Here is a 23565-nt window from a genome sequence, read left to right on the forward strand (position 1 = left end):
ATGATGCAATCACATGTAAAACAACGGGTATTACCACGAGAGACATCCGAATGATTGCCTGTTCAAGGTCTAAGAGAGGAACTTCCGTAATGCGGCTACTGGTGTAATAACACAACCAAAAACACACATATTTCAATGCCGTGACTTTTTGTTGCGTTTTAGTTTGCTTAAAATTATTACACAACCAGAACAACAAACTTTTTCTGCTGACTGATGATGTTGCATAGCTAATCAGTGCTCAAATGCCGGTGTGGAATTTCACAGAACTGCTCAGAGCTGTGTGGAGCAGAGCAATATGCACATCTCACTAAATCTGCTTTTCCTCAGTCGTGATGACCCCTGTACTCAGAAAGTTCAATATCAAACGACAAACTATTTACATTTTTGAGCGATGACACTGGCATGTCTGTCTTTAGCCAAACATTTTATAACACATGCAGGAAGTTGCTTACGTAGCATATACCGAAGTCTGAGAATGAAATGATGATTCTGCAGGTTCTCTTGAAATTTTTCGTATTGTGCTCTTGCAATCTGTCTTATCAGTCACTCTTTATCTACGTACATCGAAAGTGTACAGATGGAAAAATAAAGCACTGGTAGACCGAAAAGTATAAGAGAAATTAAGACTATAATATTGATGACCTCAGAATTTATCAGGTGAAACAATTTTACCGAAAACTTGATAGTGTAAACACAGAGGGCAATAGTGAAGGGAAGGACTGCATTAGTAAAACAGGCATTTTCGAGTAAGAAAGACAAGTGTAACCAGGAAACATGTGAACATATACGTCAGAAAATGCTTACAAATCCTTTATATGGAATACACACCTCTATGACAGTGAAAGTATGACTCTGGGTAGCCCTCAGTGGCTCATCATTCGTTTTCTGGGTACGGGCTTGGCGAACCTGAGGTTCCTGAGCTAGGGACTGGGAAGTGCCGTCATTCCTTTGTCATCGTAATCTCTGCGCATGATTCAGAGAACACCGAGAGATGCGGTGGTAGAACGTTGTGTGTCACAGCGCCCGGTGATGTTGGTTTGACCACCCGGATCAGGGGATGGGACAAAACCCAATAAAAAAAACCCTCAATCTCAAGGTGTGCTGCGCGAATATGGGATGCATGGCTATTGAGGTAGAAGAGTCATGAGTGAGCAACCGCTGGGGAAAGTGCGGCAACTTAGTTCATAAGACTTACTCTGGCAACAGGGGTTCTGTCAGAGAGGATGCTTATACCTGTATCTCTATCTGCTCGTGGGACCGAGATGGAACCGTTGTTCTCCTCCTTCTTGCAGCGGAACGGTGGGCCGCTGGTAGGTAGTAACGCTGTATCTAACAAGAGGACTAGTGTAAACAGTCCTCCAGACTCAGGAATATTTCAGAGTTTTGGTTTACATAAGAACAGGACGCATGGTACTAGTCAAAATGTATTTTTTTTTTGAGTTAAAAAAACCGCCTCATCTTTTCATATTCGTAAGAGGTTAAGAGAGCATCGCAGAATCAATAATATCTGTCAAGTGACTGCGCAGTTGAACGTTGTTGGTCGAAACCCCTAGTTCCCAAAAGCGACGAACCTACAGAAAGCGAGACGTGTTGCGGAATATGCCACTGAAACTGAGCTAGAAGACACCTAGAACTACATTAAAGTGCTGTGACTTACCGGGATCTGGTGGATATTTCCAATGAAGAACTAAAAGCTTAGTTGACCCAAGAAGGCACTGCTGACGTGCAAAACATCTTCAAAAGTTTTGGTGCCGAATTGGTCAGATCAGACTCGTTTACACTGACTTTCAACAGCACCAAACTTACAAAGCATGCTAAGGCAGTTTTCCTTCACTTCAACGTGGGGCCTTAGGCCCCAACCCAATGTGCTGTTTTAAATGAACATTAATGTGTTCAGGCCACATGTGGAGGAAATTCTAGCACAGGGACGCCTAATGTGCTTATGTTAGTAGAAAACGCATATTATAGCAGCTAATGCCCCTGTATTACTTCGATATATACTCCACTGAATTGGATGATGTGACTGGGAAAGGGGACAAGGCAGGTATCGCTGTGTTTGTCAATAACACGTAAGACAATCTCTTCTCTCTCTCTCTCTCTCTCTCCCCCCCCCCCCCCCCCCCAGCACTGTTCTGCAAGTGATTGCAGTTGAAATTCGTGTGTGTCAGAAGCTCTCTGTTTGCTCACTGTATTTACCACCGCATAATGCGATAGGCTCTGAAGCCCAATCACAACATCATCCCCGACGATTTCTATTACTGGAAGACTGCAGTGCTCATCGTGTATTGTGGTGCTTGACCTCTTTTTCTTCGGGATTTGGGTCTGGGGACCCTCACGACGTCTCACCAGTTGTTCGCCCTCTGCACACACACACACACACACACACACACACACACACACTCATTTCTGTGCTGCTACTGGGTCACCCTCAGCCATCTACCTCTTTATGCCCACGAATGGTGTTCCTCAGGACAGTGTTTTAGCTCTTACCCTATTTGCTGTAGCTATCTTAAGATGACCTGTAGAATTTTTCTTATTTGTAGATGATTTTGCATTTTTCCATTTCTTCTCCAGTATTGCGACAGCGACTTGTCAGTTGCATTGTGCAGTGTACAGTGCGAAGGTTCGAGGAATGGATTGTGAAGACGGTTTTTCAGTCTTTTGCTGGTAAGTGTGTGTGTGTTCATTTTAATCCTTCTCCCCCGTGTTTTTAATTTACCTGACTTGCTTATGTGCGACACCAATTTCCCTTTTAAACTTTTTGACCTCATTTTTGACTCCAAATTGTCGTAATAAAAAGAAACAATAGCAGTCGTCGTTTTGATGTTATTATATTGCAACCATTTTCGGTGTCCCCATGGACTCCAATCGTATACACGATCCCATCAGTGACAAACATTGATGAACTGGACTCTGTAAAATACTGTAAAAGCGATGTTGTGTCTGTAACCGCCAGGTGTTTGGTTTCGTTACCTAAGTGAACGGTTGAAGTCCCGCAAACCATCTACCACAAGGATGGAAATACAAAAAATGAGACTTTTTGAAAGTTTGTACATGTCTGGAGTAGCAACGTGAAATGAAATCCTCTTGCAAAAATTGTAAACAGACAATCAGTTACAAATTGAAGGTCTATTGGAAACATTTTACCATGGTTTCAACATTTATAAAAACGTTTTCTACGCAATGAAATATAAATAACAGGATTACATTTTGAGGCAAAGGTATTTCAAAATACAGGGTGTTACAAAAAGGTACGGCGAAACTTTCAGAAAAAATTCCTCACACACAAATAAAGAAAAGATATTACGTGAACATGTGGCCGGAAATGCTTAATTTCCATATTAGAGCTCATTTTAGTTTGTTCTTCCACCTACGCTCAATGGAGCACGTTATCATGATTTCATACGGGATACTCCATCTGTGCTGCTAGAACATGTGCCTTTACAAGTATGACACAACAAGTGGTTCATGCACGATGGAGCTCCTGTACATTTCAGTCGAAGTGTTCGTACGCTTCTCAACAACAGATTCGGTGACCGATGGATTGGTACAGGCGGACCAATTCCATGGCCTCCACGCTCTCCTGACCTCAACCCTCTTGACGTTCATTTATGGGGGCATTTGAAAGCTCTTGTCTACGCAACCCCGGTACCAAATGTAGAGACTCTTCGTGCTCGTATTGTGGACGGCTGTGATACAATACGCCATTCTCCAGGGCTGCATCAGCGCATCAGGGATTCCAAGCGACGGAGGGTGGATGCATGTATCCTCGCTAACGGAGGACAATTTGAACATTTCCTGTAACAAAGTGTTTGAAGTCACGCTGGTATGTTCTGTTGCTGTGTGTTTCCATTCCATGATTAATGTGATTTGAAGAGCAGTAATAAAATGAGCTCTAACAAGGAAAGTAAGCGTTTCCGGACACATGCCCACATAACATATTTTCTTTCTTTGTGTGTGAGGAATGTTTCCTGAAAGTTTGGCCGTACCTTTTTGTAACACCCTCTATAGTCGAAAGGCTTCAGTGAAATATAAAATTTCCTTCCGAAGAAGAAGTATTTATAAACGTTGAAACCATGATAAAGTGGTTTTAAGAAAGCTTCCAATTTCCAACTGACTGGCTGTTTGCGATTTCTACAAGAAGGAAATAAAAACTGTCGTGGTTAGCACCCCTAAAGGACATGAAGTCAATGGCCCATAAGGCACTGAGCATCTTGAAGTGTCTTATCCACAGGTCCTGGGTAGCAGACAGGGAGCATGTTTTCCAGGTTTATAGGACTTCCATGCGAGCGCGGCTGGACTGTCGTTCCACGTTGTATGAATACGTGATGCCATCTTGTCTGAAGACTAATGATGCTGTCCACCGTGAGGGGGTGAGGATGGCAACGGGCGCTTACAAGACCAGGGCCATATCCAATCTCTGTTGTGCTGAGTCTGGGGAACCGCCACTTATCATCCGGTGGCAAATCCTTGCGGTGCGTCAGGCATATAAGTTCCTCCCTACTGCCAGTTGACCAGCGTACCTTACCGTTGTTCATCCAGCTACGGAACGCTTCTTTACTAACCGCTCACAGGCAACGAGGCCGTTTGCTACCCGCGCAAATTATGCATTGGTGTCACTTGATGTACAGCACTTCGAATGCCTGCTGCCTTGGTGACAGCAGAGGCCCAGAGTGGTCATAGATTCGGTGGAGTGCGGGAGAGAAGGCAATTCTACGTATGTCTCTAATGCAGTTTTATGCCGTCTGGACTGAGCACCACAATTCTGTAACTGTATTTACAAATGGATCTAAACAGGAAGACTCAGTTGATTGTCATGTTGTATTCCCTGATCGTGTCCCAAAATTTCGTTTGCCTCACGAGTTTACAGTATTCGACGCGGAATTATACTCGATTTTGTGGGCATTGTAGCAGATGAGATGTGTTGTGGATGCCAAATGTCGGTGTGTTCCTTAACTCTCTACAACGCTTGTACCCAGTAGATGAAGTATTCCAGAATATCCAGGACGCCCTCTGCCGACTGAAAAGGCTGGAGGAAGAGGCGTCGTTCTGCTAAGTGCCAGGATACGTAGATACTGCGCGGAATGAAAAGGTGGATGTAGCAGCGAAGGAGGCGAGAGAGGTCCTCAGTTAGATCAGTATGCCATCCCCCAGCATGCTATGGCCGCGTTGTTGAGATAAAGAGTCTTGCATCGAAGGAGAGTGGCTGGAAGTGGCAGACAGTAAGGTGCTTATAGGAAAGTGAACAACGCAACCGTCGTGTACGTTCTTCCAGCCACACAGATAGGATGAGTTACTGCTTCCTCATCTTCGCATTGACCACAACCGAGAGAACCCTCCAAATAGACTGAGTTTTATTTTCAGACCAGAGGGCAGAAGCAGATTTTCTAACAGGTCTGCCCTCTATTTCGACTGGATTTTCAAACGAATTTAGTGAGAATTTTCAGATATTGTGTTATGTACAACATTTTTCCTAAAATTTCAGGGAGATGCTCTTCAGTGTTAACAGGGTGACTGGCTCTTCCATGTTTTTGAAAGTGGTCGGTCAGCCACATTTCCTCGCATCATTATTATAGCTCCTATGTCGTTTCACTCATGTTTTAATCCTGGGTATAGCACCTTTCACCCTTTCTCCGTTGTATTAAGACGTGTGTTGTAGAATGACTGTGTGGGTCAACACATGTGAGGGAGGAGTGAGTGAGTGTCGTTTTCCAACTTTACTTCTAACTGTATGATAATATTTTTAGCCATTTTACCCAGATCTGTATGTAAGGCAGCTGATAAGCTCGCCTTTGAACGCCCGTAAACTCCAAACTCTGAGATGCAACTCTGGGCAAAATGCGCGGAAAGCGACTTGAAGCTGATGAAATGCTAATGTAGCGGAAAATGTCAATAACCAACTTGACGGGAAGGATAGCCAACCTGGAAGTCTTAAGCGAAGTCAGTGAAGGGAGAAGATTGTTAAAAGAAACAGAAAAGCCAAAAATTGAATGTCTTGGACCAGTCTTCTGACACAACACTTCCGTCATTATCATTCTCGAAGGGAAATTGCAAGGAAGGAAATACAAAGGACAGATTAGGATGATTCGAGAAGAAGATAGGATGTGAGGATTACATGGTACTGAAACGACGAGACAATTACAGAAGAGAGTAGTTGCATCGACAAGGCAATAGTCTTTGGGATACGTATGTCGTCTTACAATATGAACGATCATGGGGCGCTCACAGTGCTTAAAGAAGCACACATCAGGAATTTGGCAATAGTCTGTCGTCTCCAGCGTATTTTTGGGCTGCTATAGCTGTATTTCAGGCAACGGCCTTACCGCAGTGGATACACCGGTTCCCGTGAGATCTCCGAAGTTAAGCGCTGTCGGGTGTGGCCGGCCCTTGGATGGGTGACCTACCAGGCGCCATGCGCTGTTGCCATTTTTCGGGGTTCATTCAGCCTCGTGATGCCAATTGAGGAGCTACTCGACCGAACAGTAGCGGCTCCGGTCAAAGAAAACCATCATAACGACTGGGAGAGCGGTGTGCTAACCACACGCCCCTCCTATCCGCATCCTCAACTGAGGATGACACGGCGTTCGGATTGTCCCCATTGACCACTTGTGGCTTGAAGACTGAGTGATTTATATCTGTATTTTGTTATTTTCGCGTTATTAATATTCCACTCTGAGGTCTTCGATAGATGATCATTCAAATGTCTCTCGTGTTAAGGCGCCTAGTTTCGCATGCGAACAGTGTATACCACCGTTTTTGGGATGAGTTATTTATGTTTCAAGTAATTTTTTGAGGAATTCTGAGTGTTTTAGATCACGCACATACCTTGTAAGATAATTTGGTGACCCTTGAGGAGGAAAGAGAACCCAGCTTAACAGCTAACGACCACGCTGTGTCACGAGTGGAAACACTATTACGTACATGACAGTCATAGCAGGTGAGTGTGTAAGATTCCAGTCTAGTCCTTTCACTTGCGTCTCGAATACGTAGGACCCTTTCCAACATTAGGTACAAATGGTAAATAACGTACGTACATCTCAACTGTCATATGACAAACTAGGTTATCACACCCATAATCAACGTCTCTTACAGTGCATCGCCCTCCATATATTCTAGAACTTACACGAATTATGATCAAAAAAATTCCGGGGGAAGGATTGCAGCTACAGTGTGTTGAATAGCAGGTATTGTGTAAAAAATATCTCTACAGGCTTCAGACAGCTATATTTTTGCCCCTTGCTGGGTAGTTAAGTTACGTCGGAGCGAGAGAGGAGAAGTTTTTAGCATAAAAAATGTTACTGGTACTCTCAATTAGCAAATTACTATTACTTTTTGCGTTATTTTGGTCACAGTACTCCACCCTATTTGAAAGATATGTTAACAGTCACATAAATACGAGTACAACGATGAATGTAGAGTAACTATTATCGTTTATTAAAAGTAGTTGGCATGATGTAAGGTTCACTGCTTTATTGGCCTGGTTATAAAGAGAGCTTCTGCTGGTTCGAGAAAGGATAAGAAAGACTATATTATACGCAGCCATCATCTCACACATCACAAATGTCGACCACGTCCTCTGTTGTGATATCAGTATGCTGTAGCTAGGCCAGAGGAATGCATTATCCGATTATTACACTAATGATATTGAGTCACCACAATACAGTACTCCAGCTTTGAAAGATAGAAGGCCTAGACTTTTGATTAGATTAGGTTTGATTTACTTTAATTAGAATTTATCCGTAGTGAGGAGGTCCTTCAGGATGTGGAACATGTCAGAAAAACAATAATACATGACAAATGTTTACAACTGAAACAAATAAGCTAATGTACCTTCCACAGGTCCCAAGTGGAATGATTGCCCTTTTTTTTTAATGAACACTATATGAATGAATCATTTTACAAACACTAATGCACTGAATTTAAAATAAAAAAGTTAATAAACATGTAATAGAACTACTACAATACTTATTTTCAATGAACACATTACCGCACTGAAAAGTAAAACTGAATCGCGACAATATAGGATTCTGGTAGCTTGGCATCTGAAATTTCACATGACTGCAAGCCATCCTATGATTAGTAAAATTAGTCTGTGAACATAAACAAAGGAACTGCAGACAATGGCTGCGAGCAGGCATTGAATGAAATCAACGGGTGAAGTTGGAAATCTGTGCCAGACAAGGATTCGAATCCGGATCTTCTTCGAACTAGGCAGATGCCATCCGAGAACAACCATCATTGCAGCTGCACGGACTATGCTAGCACGCCTTCCCTCATGACTCAAATTCTCAGCTTAACCACTTACTTTAACGTAGTGCCCCTTGCGCGTTATTTACACTAAAGAGATCATTGGCGGCCTCGCCTTAAAATTTAGATGAGGCATTTACGGTATCGTGGCCACTATGGTCCGAAACGAAGGGGAAAATCGAAAATGTTTCGCACAAAGTTTGTAGAACTCGTAAGGGGACAAAAGAGAGTGAACTTGATTCCGTCCTTAAGTGCAATTATCAGTGTTTTTCTAGGTCAAATTACTTTTTTTCAAATGGGATGGTGTATTTTCTTCGACAGAAATGGAAAGGTAATTGAATTTTGAATAAGTTGTAGTACATTTATCCGCTAGGGGTGGTAGTGCTATGAAGTTCGACAAATAAGACAGCAAATGGTTTTCATTCACTTTGGCTTTACTGGCGACAATTTAAATACAATACTTACAGTACTTGTACACTGGATAACCATAATTCATATTCACATTACAAAGAAATCCAGTTCAGTTAATGCTCAAAGTTACGGCTATTAACTTCAAAAGTCAGTTGAAGGCGCCTCAACATTTCTTTGCTGATTTCTGCACAGACATTCCTAATTTGTTGACGTAGATTTTCAAGTGTGATTGGCATTTCTTAATAAGCTTTGTCCTTCATGCATCCGCATAAAAAACTCTGGGGGCCTGAGATCCGGGGCTCGAGCAGCTCAATGGAAAGGCCATCTACGTCCTATCGATCGATCAAGATACTCTCTGGTTAGCATTAATCGAGCTATAGCTGAGTAGTGAGATGAGCAACCATTGTGTTCAAACCAAATGGCAGCCCGTTCCACAAGGGGTACATCTTCCAGCAATCTGTAAGTTCTTGGTCCAAAAACTTACTGTATTTACGGCCATTTACTTTACCTTCAGTGGAGTATGGTCCAATGTTGGGTAACCCCGGAATTGCATACCAAACATACACGCTGCACTGCCTTTGATGCTCAGCTTCCCGTAATCACCTTCGATTTTCCACTGACAAATAATACATATTACGTCGGTATACTTGAGCATAGTTGGTGATTGTCGCCTCATTAGAAAATGATATCTTTGGAAATGTATCATCTTCAATATGTACTGAAGCCCACTGGGAAAATTCACCACGCTTCTGGAAATCGTTCTCATGATGGGCTTGATGTAGATTAGTAAGATATGGATGGAATTTTGCGAAATTCCCTTATCGCGTTCCAATTAACGGGAACTTACGTGAGGATTAGCGGCAACTGCAGCTAATATAGCGACTTCAGAATTTTTCCGCGTAGCTGTCCTTCTTCGGTTATGTTTTTTTGGTGCGACACCCCCTGTGCAGAGGACATGACCGCAAGTCGTTCAAAATTACTTACAAATGGCTGTCTGCTTTCAGGTTACTGTTCTCCGTACAAGTTGCAAGCTACCTTAGCGTTCTTACGAGTCTCATCATAAACGTAAATCACGAAGCTTCTCTCATTAATCGTGTACTGAACAACCTTGATTAGAAAACGATGTGGAGCACACTTAAAATAGTAGGTAACGTTCTTATGAGGTTTAAATTGGCTCTGGACAAACTCATACTGATGTCAGCAAACCTGTAAACTAATGAGTATCGTAAAGAGAATACAAATAAAAGACCAACAAATCAGTTCACGTAAACAAATGAATTTCCTTCACTGAATAACAATAACAAAAAACAAGGTAAGAGAGAAGTCTTGGTGAGTGAAAACCATCTGCTGTGTTATTTATCCAATATCACATCACCTATCACCTATCACTCACAGCGGATAAGTGTACTACAACATTTATACTCAAAAACTGAATGCCCTCTCAAATTTCCATACAAAATACACCGTCCCATTTAAAAAAGTAATATTACCCTGAACTAACATTGAGAATGGCAGTTAAAGGTTGAGATACGTTGACTATCTTATGTCCCGTTACGAATACTGCAAATTTTGTACGAAAACATTTCGATTTTCCCCTTCGTTTCAGAACAAAATGGCCACGACACTACCAGTGCCTCACCGTTTGTGAAACACAAATAATTTGCTGATTCACATTGCTTCTCTGAGTAAAATGAATCTTATTTCTGTTTGTCAATAACATCCACACAAGATGAGGCACCATGACAATAAATTTGTATTTCATGTTTTCATTTACGTACAGAATCTTTCTAGGTTCCCTTTACCATAGAAATATTGACCAGTAATTTACATATTCTGATACATACTATCTACAAATATACCCTTGTAGAAGCACACATCTTCTTCTTCACGCTATATGGAGAGTGACCTATTACACTGATATATTTTATGAAATGTTAGCTACATTTATTTATAAACTAGTATACTCTATGTATGTACTTATAAACCACGTCAGGAGAATTTTGATGTTCAGGTTTGGGTACATACCCGTAATTCCATGATCCACTAGCAAATAAGCTCCAGCATCAGTGTTAAATTCAATTTCAAATTGTCCATTGTACAGCATCTGGACGGCGCAATGATCTTCCATTCCAACATTTTTCGTATCTCCCAAGTAATAGAAGGTCTTATCGACCAAGGGATGAAGTAGGACGTACAGCAGAGTGTATGGTGCAGTGTGACATTCAGGCGACACTGTTATTCCTGAATTATACTGGGTATTTCCTCAAAAACATATGTATAACTCAGCAAAATGCTGGTTAAGTCACTGCATTGTTCAATGGTGTGGTATGTAGACTCCTTTATTTTAATGACTATCTGTTCTGTGATATTGGTCACAGGAGTCGACTTGGTTTACTGCCTATCCATGTAGTCAATCCCACAGCATATCATTTGCATCTTTAAACTTTGGCATTTATTACAGCCTAAGTCGCTTTTCAGCAATTGTATCACTACCTAGACAGTGTCAAACTGACATCTCCCAGGTGAAAGATCGAAGGCATGTTTCACAGACCAACTACATTCATAGAATGCAATCCATCATCTATAAATCTACTTCTACGAATGAGCATAGAATTACTTCAGTTCCTAGATGAAATGGTATGCTGACTTGCCATTTCGCTTTAAGAGACCTGGTGCCTGTCACTCCAGTATCTTGCACTTGCTAAAGGGCAAGGTTGGCTTACACAAATTCTCAAATGTGTTTTTGTACAGGTCATGAAGATAATGACTACTGCACCCATATACAGTGCCACTGCCATTAAAAATTTTCCTACATACATGTTCACAACGGACTACAACATGGTAATATGTCGAGTGCCACACTTAGTGCAATCAGAATGTAATTCGTCGCTAATGTCACATCCCTTCTTATATCGTATCAGGTGTGTGGATTGATCTCTGCCCCTACTCCAGCTCTCAACCATCGTTTTGGGGCCAAAACATGGTCATGAGCAATTTTCTGCACTGGATGTTGACCGACGACGCGTATTGCCTGTCACTTACCGGATCGGAAGTGAACTATTGCAGTTCTCATTACGTGTTCACCCTGTCGTAGTTGTTGCCAGTTGTTGTGCCTGCTGTGGTTTAGGTTTTTTGGATTATACCGGTTTCATGCCTCTTTTACTTTCGCCTGTTAAAGCGATTGTTATAATTTTGGCGCTGATCGTTATCTCCATTGTGCTTATCTCCTGGTACATTTTTAGCCCTTTGTGACTCGGGCTGCCAACTTTTTTCTTAGCAAATAAAGTGTTGTTTATATTGCTCAATTATTTCGTACACAAATTTATTATTATTGCTCGTAGCTATATTCAACTAATATTTTCAGAGGTTGAAAATGATGGGCCTATAAGAGCCCGAAACCCGTCGTGTGGTAATAAAAGAATTATACAACTGTAGCGGTATTTTCAGCCTCAGTTGCGGATGTTCGTCCAACAGGATTGTTTATAACTAATAATTGTCCTGATAAACAGATGCAAAGGATCATTGCAGTACATATTTCAGTTGTCGTTGTTGTGGTCTTCAGTCCAGAGATTGGTTTGATGCAACTCTCCATGCTACTCTATCCTGTGCAAGCTTGTTCATCTTCCAGTACCTACTGCAACCTACATCCTTCTGAATCTGTTTACTGTATTCATCTCTTGGTCTCCCTCTACGATTTTTACCCGCCAGGATGCCCTCCAATACAAAATTGGTGGTCCCTTGATGCCTCAGAATATGCCCTACCAACCGATCCCTACTTCTAGTCAAGTTGTACCACAAATTTCTCTTCTCTCCAATTCTGTTCGATACCTCCTCGTTAGTTATGTGATATACCCATCTAATCTTCAGCGTTCTTCTGTAGCACCACATTTCGAAAGCTTCTATTCTCTTCCTGTCTAAACTATTTATCGTCCACGTTTCACTTCTATACATGGCTACACTCCATACAAATACTTTCAGAAACGACTTTCTGACACTTAAATCTATACTCTACGTTAACAAATTTCTCTTCTTCAGAAACGCTTTCCTTCCCATTGCCAGTCTACATTTTATATCCCCTCTACTTCGACCATCATCAGTTATTTTGCTCCCCAAATAGCAAAACTCATTTACTACTTTAAGTGTCTCATTTCCTAATCTAATTCCCTCAGCATCACCCGATTTAATTCGACTACATACCATTATCCTCGTTTTGCTTTTGTTGATGTTCATCTTATATCCTCCTTTGAAGACACTGTCCATTCCGTTCAGCTTCTCTTCTAGGTCCTTTGCTGTCTCTGACAGAATTACAATATCATCGGCGAACCTCAAAGTTTTTATTTCTTCTCCATGGATTTTAATTCCTACTCCGAATTTTTCTTTTGTTTCTTTTTCTGCTTGCTCAATATACAGATTGAATAACATTGGGGATAGGCTATAACCCCGTCTCACTGCCTTCCCAACCACTGCTCCCCTTTCATGCCCCTCGACTCTTATAACAACCAACTGGTTTCTGTACAATTTATAAATAGCCTTTCGCTCCCTGTATTTGACCCCTGCCACCTTCAGAATTTGAAAGAGAGTATTCCAGTCAACATTGTTGATAGATTTCTCTAAGTCTACAAATGCTAGAAACATAGTTCAGTTAAGATAAATAAATAATGAAGTTTTTATCAAATTGATGAATCTTTTGTTTCTTTAATCCCAGGAATTAATATCCAACACAGAAAAACGGTCTCTCTGAATGCTGAAATGACAGGAATCGACAATAGAAGCGACGTTAATTGGTGGCAATCTGTAAAATCAATGTTTGTTTTATTAAACACTTATTGTGATCTTTGTACAGTGAGTAATTCTGCAAAAACTTCTGAATTTATGTATATATATATATATATATATATATATATATATATATATATATATATATATATATATATACGAACATCTATTTCGATTAATAATGCAGCTTCTCCATAAAGATCATCCCTATTTGAGTTTATGCAGCTTTAAATTTTCTGTTCCATTAACAAAATGATGCAATTTAATAATGATTTAGAAATTTATATGGCATATTGCTTTATATAAAAGTGTGTTTCACTCAAACCAAACACTTTATTTGGCAAATCTAGAGCATTGTCAATAAATTATGAAAAAAATTCTCTGAATTTTACTAGTCAGTTCAGGTGAGGACAACAGTTAAATTTTTTTCCATGTGTCGTATTCAGTGAGAAGACCATATTTTCTTTCTTAGCACGTTCAAACTACACTATCGGCCGGAGGGCATGATCGGAATTAACTCAATTTCATTTGGATAGGTTCGTTAATAAACAAAATTGGCGCACTTGGGGGCCTGATAATCCGTATTTCGCGATCAAGAGGTCTCTTTACCGTCAACAGATGGCTGTGTGGTGTGCAGTGACCAGTCACGGAGTAATCGGTGCCATATTCCTATATGGCATGGTAACTACCCAACAACATATGAAGGTTATGAAAGGTGGTTTCATCTACATTATCCAAAGTGACCCAGATTTTGACAAGATGTGGTTCATGCAAGACGGAGCTCAACCTAATCGGAGTAGGTAAATATTTGATGTCCTGGAGGAGCAATTTGGAGACCGCATTCTGGCTCTGTGGTAACCAGAGGCCACTGGCAAGAGCCTCGATTGGCAGCCACATTCTCCGGATCTGAACAGATGCGACTCCTTTTTGTGGAGCTATACTAAAGACAATATATTATAATATATCAAAGACAGTAACCTCAAAACCACTCCTGAGCTGAAACCAGCCATTCTGGAGGTCATCGGCAGCATCGATGTTCGTACACTTCAGCGGCTCATGCAGAATTTCGCTATTCATCTGCGCCACATCATCACCTAGGATGGCAGGCATATCGAACATGTCATAATCTTAATCCGAATATAAGCAGAGGTTCAAACCAAAGAAATACCTGAAGCCATACTTGGAATTAATGTAAATAATTTTATTCCGTTTAACAATACAGTCCATAATGCAGCAACTGAAATTCCGTTTTGCAGTGTGATATGTTACGGGTAGTTCAGCTACAACAACATTTTAGTGATCATCACCAGACGAAATTTGGAAGTGGAAGCAAATGGAGAGACCAGAAATTTATCAAGCGGTCAACATTCTACTATAATTTCTTTTTTTAGATTTGTGATGTGTTGCTCCCAGGTGTTTCTCGATCCGAAAATAACAAGAATAAAGCGTTCACTTCACCCATCACAAATTACTGTTCGAGCCAACCATCATAAAGATAATAAAACATACAGAAACATACACAAACATACCTGTATATATGCACAAAATATTTTTCCACTCACCTGTGCATTCTATCCAAAGCTACTTTAAATGCAACTCAGATATATTTATTTTTCTTTTTTGTTATTGTTTTGAGTCTCCTCACTGGTTTGATGTAGCCCATCATAAATTCCTTTGCTGGATGTATTGCAATATCTGTCATCTCCTGTATTTTCCACCCTCTACAGTACGCTCTGACACCTAGGAGATTATTCCATTATACCTTAACACACGTTCTAAACCTTATTCATTCTTCTTGTCAGTGATTTTCATATGTTATTTTGTTCGCCGATTCTACTGTGAACTCCTCATTACTCATATTATCAATTCGGTTAATTTTCAGCATTATTCTGTAGCATCAAATCTCAAACGCTTTAATCTCCTATATTCCGATTTTCCCATTGTCCAATATTTACTACGACGCAATACTGTGCTCCAAACGCACATTCTCAGAAAAGTCTTCGCCCAGTTAGGGCATAAGTTTCATAACAGTAAAGTTCTGTTGTCCAGGAGTGTCCTTTATGCCTGTTCTACTCTATTTTTTGCGTTCTCCTTGCTTCGCCGGTCAGGTATCATTTTGCTTCATAGGTTGCAAAATGACTCACTTCGTCTACATCATCATCTTATTCTTTTTGTTACCCTCATTTCAGCTACTTCACATTACCTTTGACTTTTTCAGAATTATTCTCAATCTATATTCTTTACTCATTTGAATGTTCATTCTGTTCAACAGATCCTGTAATTCTTCTTCGCTTTCGCACAGGATAACAATGTCTTCGGTCAACGTTATCACTGATATCCTTGCACCCTGAATTTTAATCACACTTTTGAACTTCTATTTCCTTTATCACCCATTCGATGTATAGACTGTAGGGGCAAAAGACTGCATCTCTGTCTTACACACTTTTTAATCCGAGCACTTAGTTTTTGGTCTCCCAGTTTTGTTGTTCCTTCTTGGTTCTTGTGCATACTGTATATCGCCCATCCGTCCCTGTAGCTTACTCGTATTTTACTCAGAATTTCGAATACACTGCACCATTTGCCGCAGTCGAATGCTTTTTTTAGATCGACAGATTCTGTGAGCGGATCTTCGTTTTTCTTATACCTTGCTTCAGTTATCAAGCACAGCTGTCTCTCTGGCGGCTTTACCTTCTCTAAAGCCAAATTGATAATCATGTAACAAATCCTCATTTGCAATTTCCATTCTTCTATATACTATTCCTTTCAACAGCTTGGCTACATGAGATATTAAGCAGATAATGCGATAGTTTACGCACCTATCTGCCCTTGATAATACCGGAATTGCGAATGAGATATCTTTTCCGAAAGTGTTATGATACGTCGTCAGTGTCGTAGAATCAGCACACCAACCTGAATATGCGTTTTGTTGCCACTTGACCCAATTGTTTTATAAACGCCAATGGACGATTGATCGCTTCTGCTTTTTTAAATTTTGACTCTAACGTAGGAACCCTATGTCTTCCATATCAACTATAATATTTTCTTCTATCACATTATCGGGCAAGTCCTTCCCCTCATAGATGCCTTCGTTATACTTTTTCCACGAACCCGTTCTCTTCTCTGCGTTTAACACTGGTATTATCCCTACCCTCTTAATGCTACCACCCTTGCCTTTGGTTTCACTGAATGACGTTTAGACGTATCTGTATGTTGCAAGAGTCCTCCTGACGATAATTCCTTTTTCGATTCCTTCACATTCATTTCACCTTGGCTTCCTCGCGCTTCCTATTTATTTCAGTCCTCCACGTTTTATGTTTTTGTCAACCTCTATATCGTTGAACATTTTTGCATTTCCTTCTTTCGTCGATCAATAGAAGTATTTCTTCTATTACTCAAGGTTCCGCAGTCTTCTTCCTTGTAGCTATGTTTGACTGCCAGCATCCGTGATTTCCCTTGTTACAGACGTCCACTCTTCGTCAGTGGAAAGCCTACGCTGTAATTCCGTATCGTAGTACACACATCATTATCGAATTCCAAACACATCTCATCGTTCCTCAGTACTTTAATATCCCAGTTCCTTCCTTACTGATTCTTCCTGACAATTCTCTTGAATTTAAGTATACTCTTCATCATCATCAAATAGTGATTTGAGTTTATATCGACTCCTGTTTATGTCTTACAATTTTTCGGAATCTCTCCCTGACCATGCGGAATATTCCCAAGTGTTCAGGTCTTTCTCAGGCATACTTCCTCCTCTCTCGATTCTTTAACAGAGTATTCGTGATTACTATGTTAAATTTATCGCGGAACTCAGTTTGTCTTTTCTCCTTGTCGTTCCTACTGCCAATCTAAATTCTCTCGTAACACCTTCTTCTATTTCTTCCCCTACAACCGCATTTCAATACCTCTTGATTGTTAGATTTTCAACTCTCTTTACATATCAAATGTCGTCTTCAACTTCCTCATATACACTATTGGATCAAAAGTATCCGGACACCCCCAAAAACATACGTTTTCCGTTTCAAGTGCACTATGGAACCTACAGCCAGGTACTCCATATCAGCGACCTCGTTGGTCATTAGACATGGTTAGAGAGCAGAATGGGACGCTTCGCAGATATCACGGACTTCAAACGTGGCCAGGTGATTGTGTATCACTTGTGTCATACGTCTGTACTCGAGATTTCCACACTCCACTGTTTCCGATGTGATAGTGAAGTGGAAAATTGAAGCGACACAGACAGTACAAAAGCGTACAGGCCGACCACAAGACCATCACACAGGAATTCCCAACTGCATCAGGATCAACTGCAAGTATTATGACAGCTAGGTGGGAGGTGTGAAAACCTTGATTTCATGGTCGAGCGGCTGCTCATAAGCCACAAATCACGCCAGTAAATGCCAAAGCCAAACGACGCCTCGCTTGGTGTATGGAGCGTAGAGATTTCACGATTGAACAAAGGGAACACATTGTGTGGAGTGACGAATCACGGTACACAAGGTGGCGATCCGATGGCAAGGTGTGGGTAAGGCGACTGCCCAGTGAACGTCATCTGTCAGCGTGTGTAGTGCCAACAGTAAAATTTGGAGGCAGTGGTGTTATGGTGTGGTCGTGTTTTTCATGGAGGGAGCGTGCAACCCTTGTTGTTTCGCGTGGCACTATCACAGCACAGGAACACACTGATGTTTTACGGACCTTCTTGCTTCTCGCTGTTGAAGAGCAATTCGGGGATGGCGATTGCATCTCTCAACACGAAGTAGCACCTGTTCATAATGCACGGTCTGTGGCGAAGTGGTTACACGACAATAACATCCCTGTAATGGACTGGCCTGCACAGAGTCCTTACTTGAATCCTAGATAACACCTTTGAGATGTCTTGGAACGCCGGCCGGAGTGGCCGCGCGGTTCTAAGCGCTGCAGTCTGGATTCGCGCGACCGCTACGGTCGCAGGTTCGAATCCTGCCTCGGGCATGGATGTGTGTGATGCCCTTAGGTTAGTTAGGCTTAAGTAGTTCTAAGTTCTAGGGGACTGATGACCTCAGAAGTTAAGTCCCATAGTGCTCAGAGCCATTTGAGCCATTTGTCTCGGAACGCCGACTTAGTGCCAGGCCTCACCGACCGACATCGATACCTCTCCTCAGTACAGTAATCCGTGAGAAACGGACTGCCATTCCCCAAGAAAACTTCCAGCACCTGATTGGACGTATGCCTGCGAGAGTGGAAGCAGTCATCAAGGCTAAGGGTGGGCCAACACCATATTGAATTCCAGCATGACTGATGGAGGGTGCCACGAACTTGTAATTTGTTTTCAGCTTGGTGTTCGTACACTTTTTATCACATAATGTACTTCCTATTTCGTTTCTGCTTCTGCCTGCGACTTTGGTATGTTTACGTAAAGTGTTGTTGCAGGCGTTGGTTTTTTTTGTCCAGTCTGGTGACAACAATCTTATTACTGAACTGTTCACAGCAGCTCGTTTCCTATTCATAACAAATTTTACTATCGTAATACAATTTTCTGCTGCTGCTAATATTATGATATACTCGTCTGATCAGAAATACTTGTCTCCTTTCCATTTTACTTCACTAACCCCCCCCCCCCCCTCCACATATATCTAGACTGAGCGTTTCCCTTTACAGATTTTCTAGCTTCCCTAAAACGTTCAAAGTTCTGACATTCCACGCCACGACTAGTAAAACTTACCCTTTCGTTGGTTATTCAGTCTTTTTCTCAAGGTCATGTACCCCTTGACGGTCCCATCGCGTAGATCTGAAGGGGGGCCAGTCAGCAATTGTTTGGCAATACAAAGATCATCATGACACTTTCTCAGTTTTAAGCCACGGGTCCTGTGGATACACTTTATTTGTTTTTAACAGAGTGGTTTCCGTTACATTCTGTAGCCATGTGCCATTGGAAATTGCTGATTCTTCAATCTTTTACATGCAGTTTCTCATCTCAAGGGCAAAAGAGTGCCCTCAACGTCGGTCTGCTCCCCCAGCCGCTTTGACAAGGCCGTTGGCGAAATGAGAGTGACTTCTTATGCGCAAGGTCCTCGGTTACCATCGTTGGTTGTGGCGAGATTCGAATCCACTACCTAGGGCGTTTTGATAACTAGCCAAGTAAGCTATCCCTAGACCACAAGCCTATTATATTAGTTTGCTGGATCATTAGTTAACCAAGCACTGGGTCCGATATCCCGTTGGCCTTTATAATTCTGCAGTCGTTTCTGCATCTTTGTATCACTGTTATACTTTTTCAGTGTAATATGTACAACATTTACTTCATCCGTTTCATGTTAAGGATTACGATTTGTGGGTGTACAAGGAGTACTCAGTTTACTATAATTATTGTTATCTGTGATTCGTAATCATAGTATGCTAAAAAACCGAATAATGGAACTTTGTTATACTCAATATGCCTCATACAAAAACAAATTGAAACACGCAACGTAAGGCTTTACCCCGCTACAGTAGACCCGCAGAAGTTGGCAGCAATCGTCTCGTAAGGATACGAAATGATGAGACTGTGCCGATATGTGACGAGTAATAATTAGGATGCTGCTGCCTAACTTTTCATGAAGTAAGCAATCCACAGGAAGACATTTATTTACTTTTCACAGTCTAGCAGAATCAGACGTGGTACTTGCTAGATATGAAGAATATGAAATTAATGCGTTCTTACTGTTCCTCAATCTAATCTTTGATTTAGACACTGACGAAATCTGAAGTTATGTTCCATTCGGAAACGACTATTTGACTCACAATTCAGTAACTCAGCCTGTTATAAGCAACATTATGATTATATATGTGAAATTAACCGCAGGAGAAACCAAGATATGCGAAATAAAATATTTTCACATACTTTATTTTTCTCCTAAAGTATAGAAAACAACTGCCCAAACTTACATACGGTATATTGTTGAATATTATGGTTTCGCAACCCTACTTCTAACCTGCCTAACGAGTCTGGAAGTATTAAACTTTCCATTGTTGGTAGCAGCTGCCCGCGTCAAATCTGTCGCGTCCAATACTGACAGAAGTTCTTCCAAATTAATTTCTGATACAGTAATCATTTGTCTACTGTGCAATGACATTTTCGCCAGTAAAATGCGTATGACACGCCTATGAGATAACGGATTACCTCAGTACCTCGTCTTGTTATTGTATTTCCCAAAGTATCTGTGTAAGCTGCCTTGCTGAACCAGAAATGGCCCTGGATTGAACACTTCCTTAAGAAGTAGTTCTTTGTCTCCAGCGGACCCACATCTGGCGAGAAATGATTTCTCTAATGCACTGTAAGTTCTGCTGTACTCATCAGCTTCAGTGACGAACATCACAGCTTCTCCCTTAATGAAATAACTTACAAAATCCATCTATCGGCCACCCGACCATGATCTCTGCATAGTCCTGCAAAATTTCCAAATGAAAACGGTAGGCGGAATGGACCTCTTGTTTGGCAGAAAAGTTTGATGTAAGCGATGGAGTATTAAATTTTTGCTCTGGTAACATTGTTTTGTATGCTGGTGTAGCACCCACATTGCAAGGGCATTAACTGGATTCACCTGGTATTCTCTGCAGGCTGCTCAGTATCAGTTCAGAAAATTATCTTCGGATCCGTGGGCTATGGATTCTCCATCTTGCACAATGTCTTTTACTTCTGCTAATTCTTTCTTAACATTATCGAGATGTTGTTTCGTCGTATTATGCCATTATAATAAATAAAAGAAAACTGGCCTACTGCAGATGGGAGCGTGGGATGTCAGATCCCTTAATCAGGCAGGTAGGTTACAAAATTTAAAAAGGGAAATGGATGGGTTAAAGTTAAATGTAGTGGGAATTAGTGATGTTCGGTGGTAAGAGGAGCGAGACTTCTGGTCAGGTGAATACAGGGTTCTAAATACGAAATCAAATAGGGGTAATGCCGGAGTAGGTTTAATAATGAATAAAAAATATGGACACGGGTAAGCCACTACGAACAGCATAGTGAACGCATTATTGTAGCCAACATAGACACGAAGCCCACGACTACCACAGTAGTATAAGTTTCTGTGCCAACTAACTCAGCAGATGACGAACAGATTGAACAATGAACGACGAGATAAAAGAAATTATTCAGACACTGGAGGGTGACGAAAATTTAATAGTCATGGTGGACTGAAATTCGATAGTAGGAAAAGGAACAGAAGAAAAAGTAGTGGGTGAATATGGAATGGGGGTAAGGAATGAATGTGGAAGGCGCCTGCTGGAATTTTGCACAGAGCATAACTTAATCATAGTTAACACTTGGTTTAAGAATCGTGAAAGAGGGTTCTATATGTGGATGAGGCCTGGAGATGCTTCAAGGTTTCAGATAGATTACATAATGCTAAGACAGAGACTTAGGAACCAAATTTTAAATTGTAAGACATTTCCAGGGGCAGATGTGAACTCTGGCCACAATCTTTGGTTATGAGGTGTAGATGAAAACTGAAGAAATAGCAAAAAGGTGGGAATAAAAGGAGATGGGGTCTGGATAAACTGAAAGAAGCAGAGGTTGAAGACAGTTTCAGAGAAAGCATTATGGAACAATTGACAAATACGGGGGAAATAAATACAACAGAAGAAGAACGGGTAGCTTTCAGAGATGAAATAGTGAAGGCAGCAGAGGATCAAGTAGGTAAAAAGACGAGGACTAGTAGAAATCCTTGGGTAACAGAAGAGCTACTGAATTTAACTGATGAAAGGAAAAAATATAAAAATGCAGTAAATGAAACAAGCAAAAAGGAATACACACGTCTCAAAAATGAGATCGAGATCTAGGCGCGCAGTCCGGAACCGCGCGACTGCTACGGTCGTAGGTTCGAATCCTGCCTCGGGCATGGATGTGTGGGATGTCCTTAGGTTAGTTAGGTTTAAGTAGTGCTAAGTTCTAGGGGACCGATGACCTCAGAAGTTAAGTCCCATAGTGCTCAGAGCCATTTGAACCAACCACAGCAGTTTGGTCACATAAGACCTTACCAATTTGCCCCGGGAATAGACAACATTTCGTTAGAGTTACTGATAGCATTGGGAAAGCCAGCCCTGACAAAACTCTTCCATCTGGTGAGCAAGGTGTATGAGACCGGTTGAAATACCATCAAACTTCAAGAAGAATATAATAATTCCAATCCCAAAGAAATCATGTGTTGACAGGTGTGAAAATTACCGAACTATCTGTTTAATAAGGCACGGCTGAAAAATAATAACACGAATTCCTTACAGACGAATAGAGAAACTGGTAGAAGCCAGTTTCGGGGAAGATTAGTTTGGATTCTGTAGAAATGTTGGAACACGTGAGGCAATACTGACCCTACGACTTATCTTAGAAGATATAATAAGGAAAGGCAAACCTACGTTTCTAGTATTTGTAGACTTTGAGAAAGCTTTTGACAATGTTGACTGGAATACCCTCTTTCAAATTCTACAGGTGGCAAGGGTGAAATACAAGGATCAAAAAACTATTTACGGCTTGTACAGAAACTAGATGAAGGGAAGCAGTGGTTGGGAAGGGAGTGAGACATGGTTCTAGCCTTTCCCCGATGTTATTCAGTCTGTATATCGAGCAAGCAGTAATGGAAATAAAATAAAAATTTGGAGTAGGAATTAAAATTCACGGAGAAGACATAAATACTTTGAGTTTTGCTGATGACATTGTAATTCTGTCAGAGACAGAAAAGGACCTCTAAGAGCAGTTGAATGGAATGGAGAGAGTCTTGAAAGGAGGATATAACTGCTAAACGAAGATAATGGAATATAGTCGAATTAAATGAGATGAAGTTGGGGGAATACGGTTAGGAAATCAGACACTTAAAGTAGTAGATTCGTTTTTAGATTTTGGGAGCAAAATAACTGATTATGATCGAAGTACAGAGAATATAAAATGTAGACTGGTAACGGCAAGGAAAGCGTTTCTTAAGAAGAGCAATTTGTTGACACCGAGCGCAGATTTAAGTGTGAGGGAGACTTTTCTTAAAGTGGAGTGGAAGTGAAACATGGACGATAAATAGTTTAGACAAGATGAGAACAGAAACTTTCGAAGTGTGGTGCTACAAAAGAATTCTGAAGATTAGATGGGTACATCACATAACTAAAGAGGACGTACTGAACAGAATTGGG

This window comes from Schistocerca americana, chromosome 4 (assembly GCF_021461395.2).
Source record: "Schistocerca americana isolate TAMUIC-IGC-003095 chromosome 4, iqSchAmer2.1, whole genome shotgun sequence".
Classification (NCBI taxonomy): domain Eukaryota; kingdom Metazoa; phylum Arthropoda; class Insecta; order Orthoptera; family Acrididae; genus Schistocerca; species Schistocerca americana.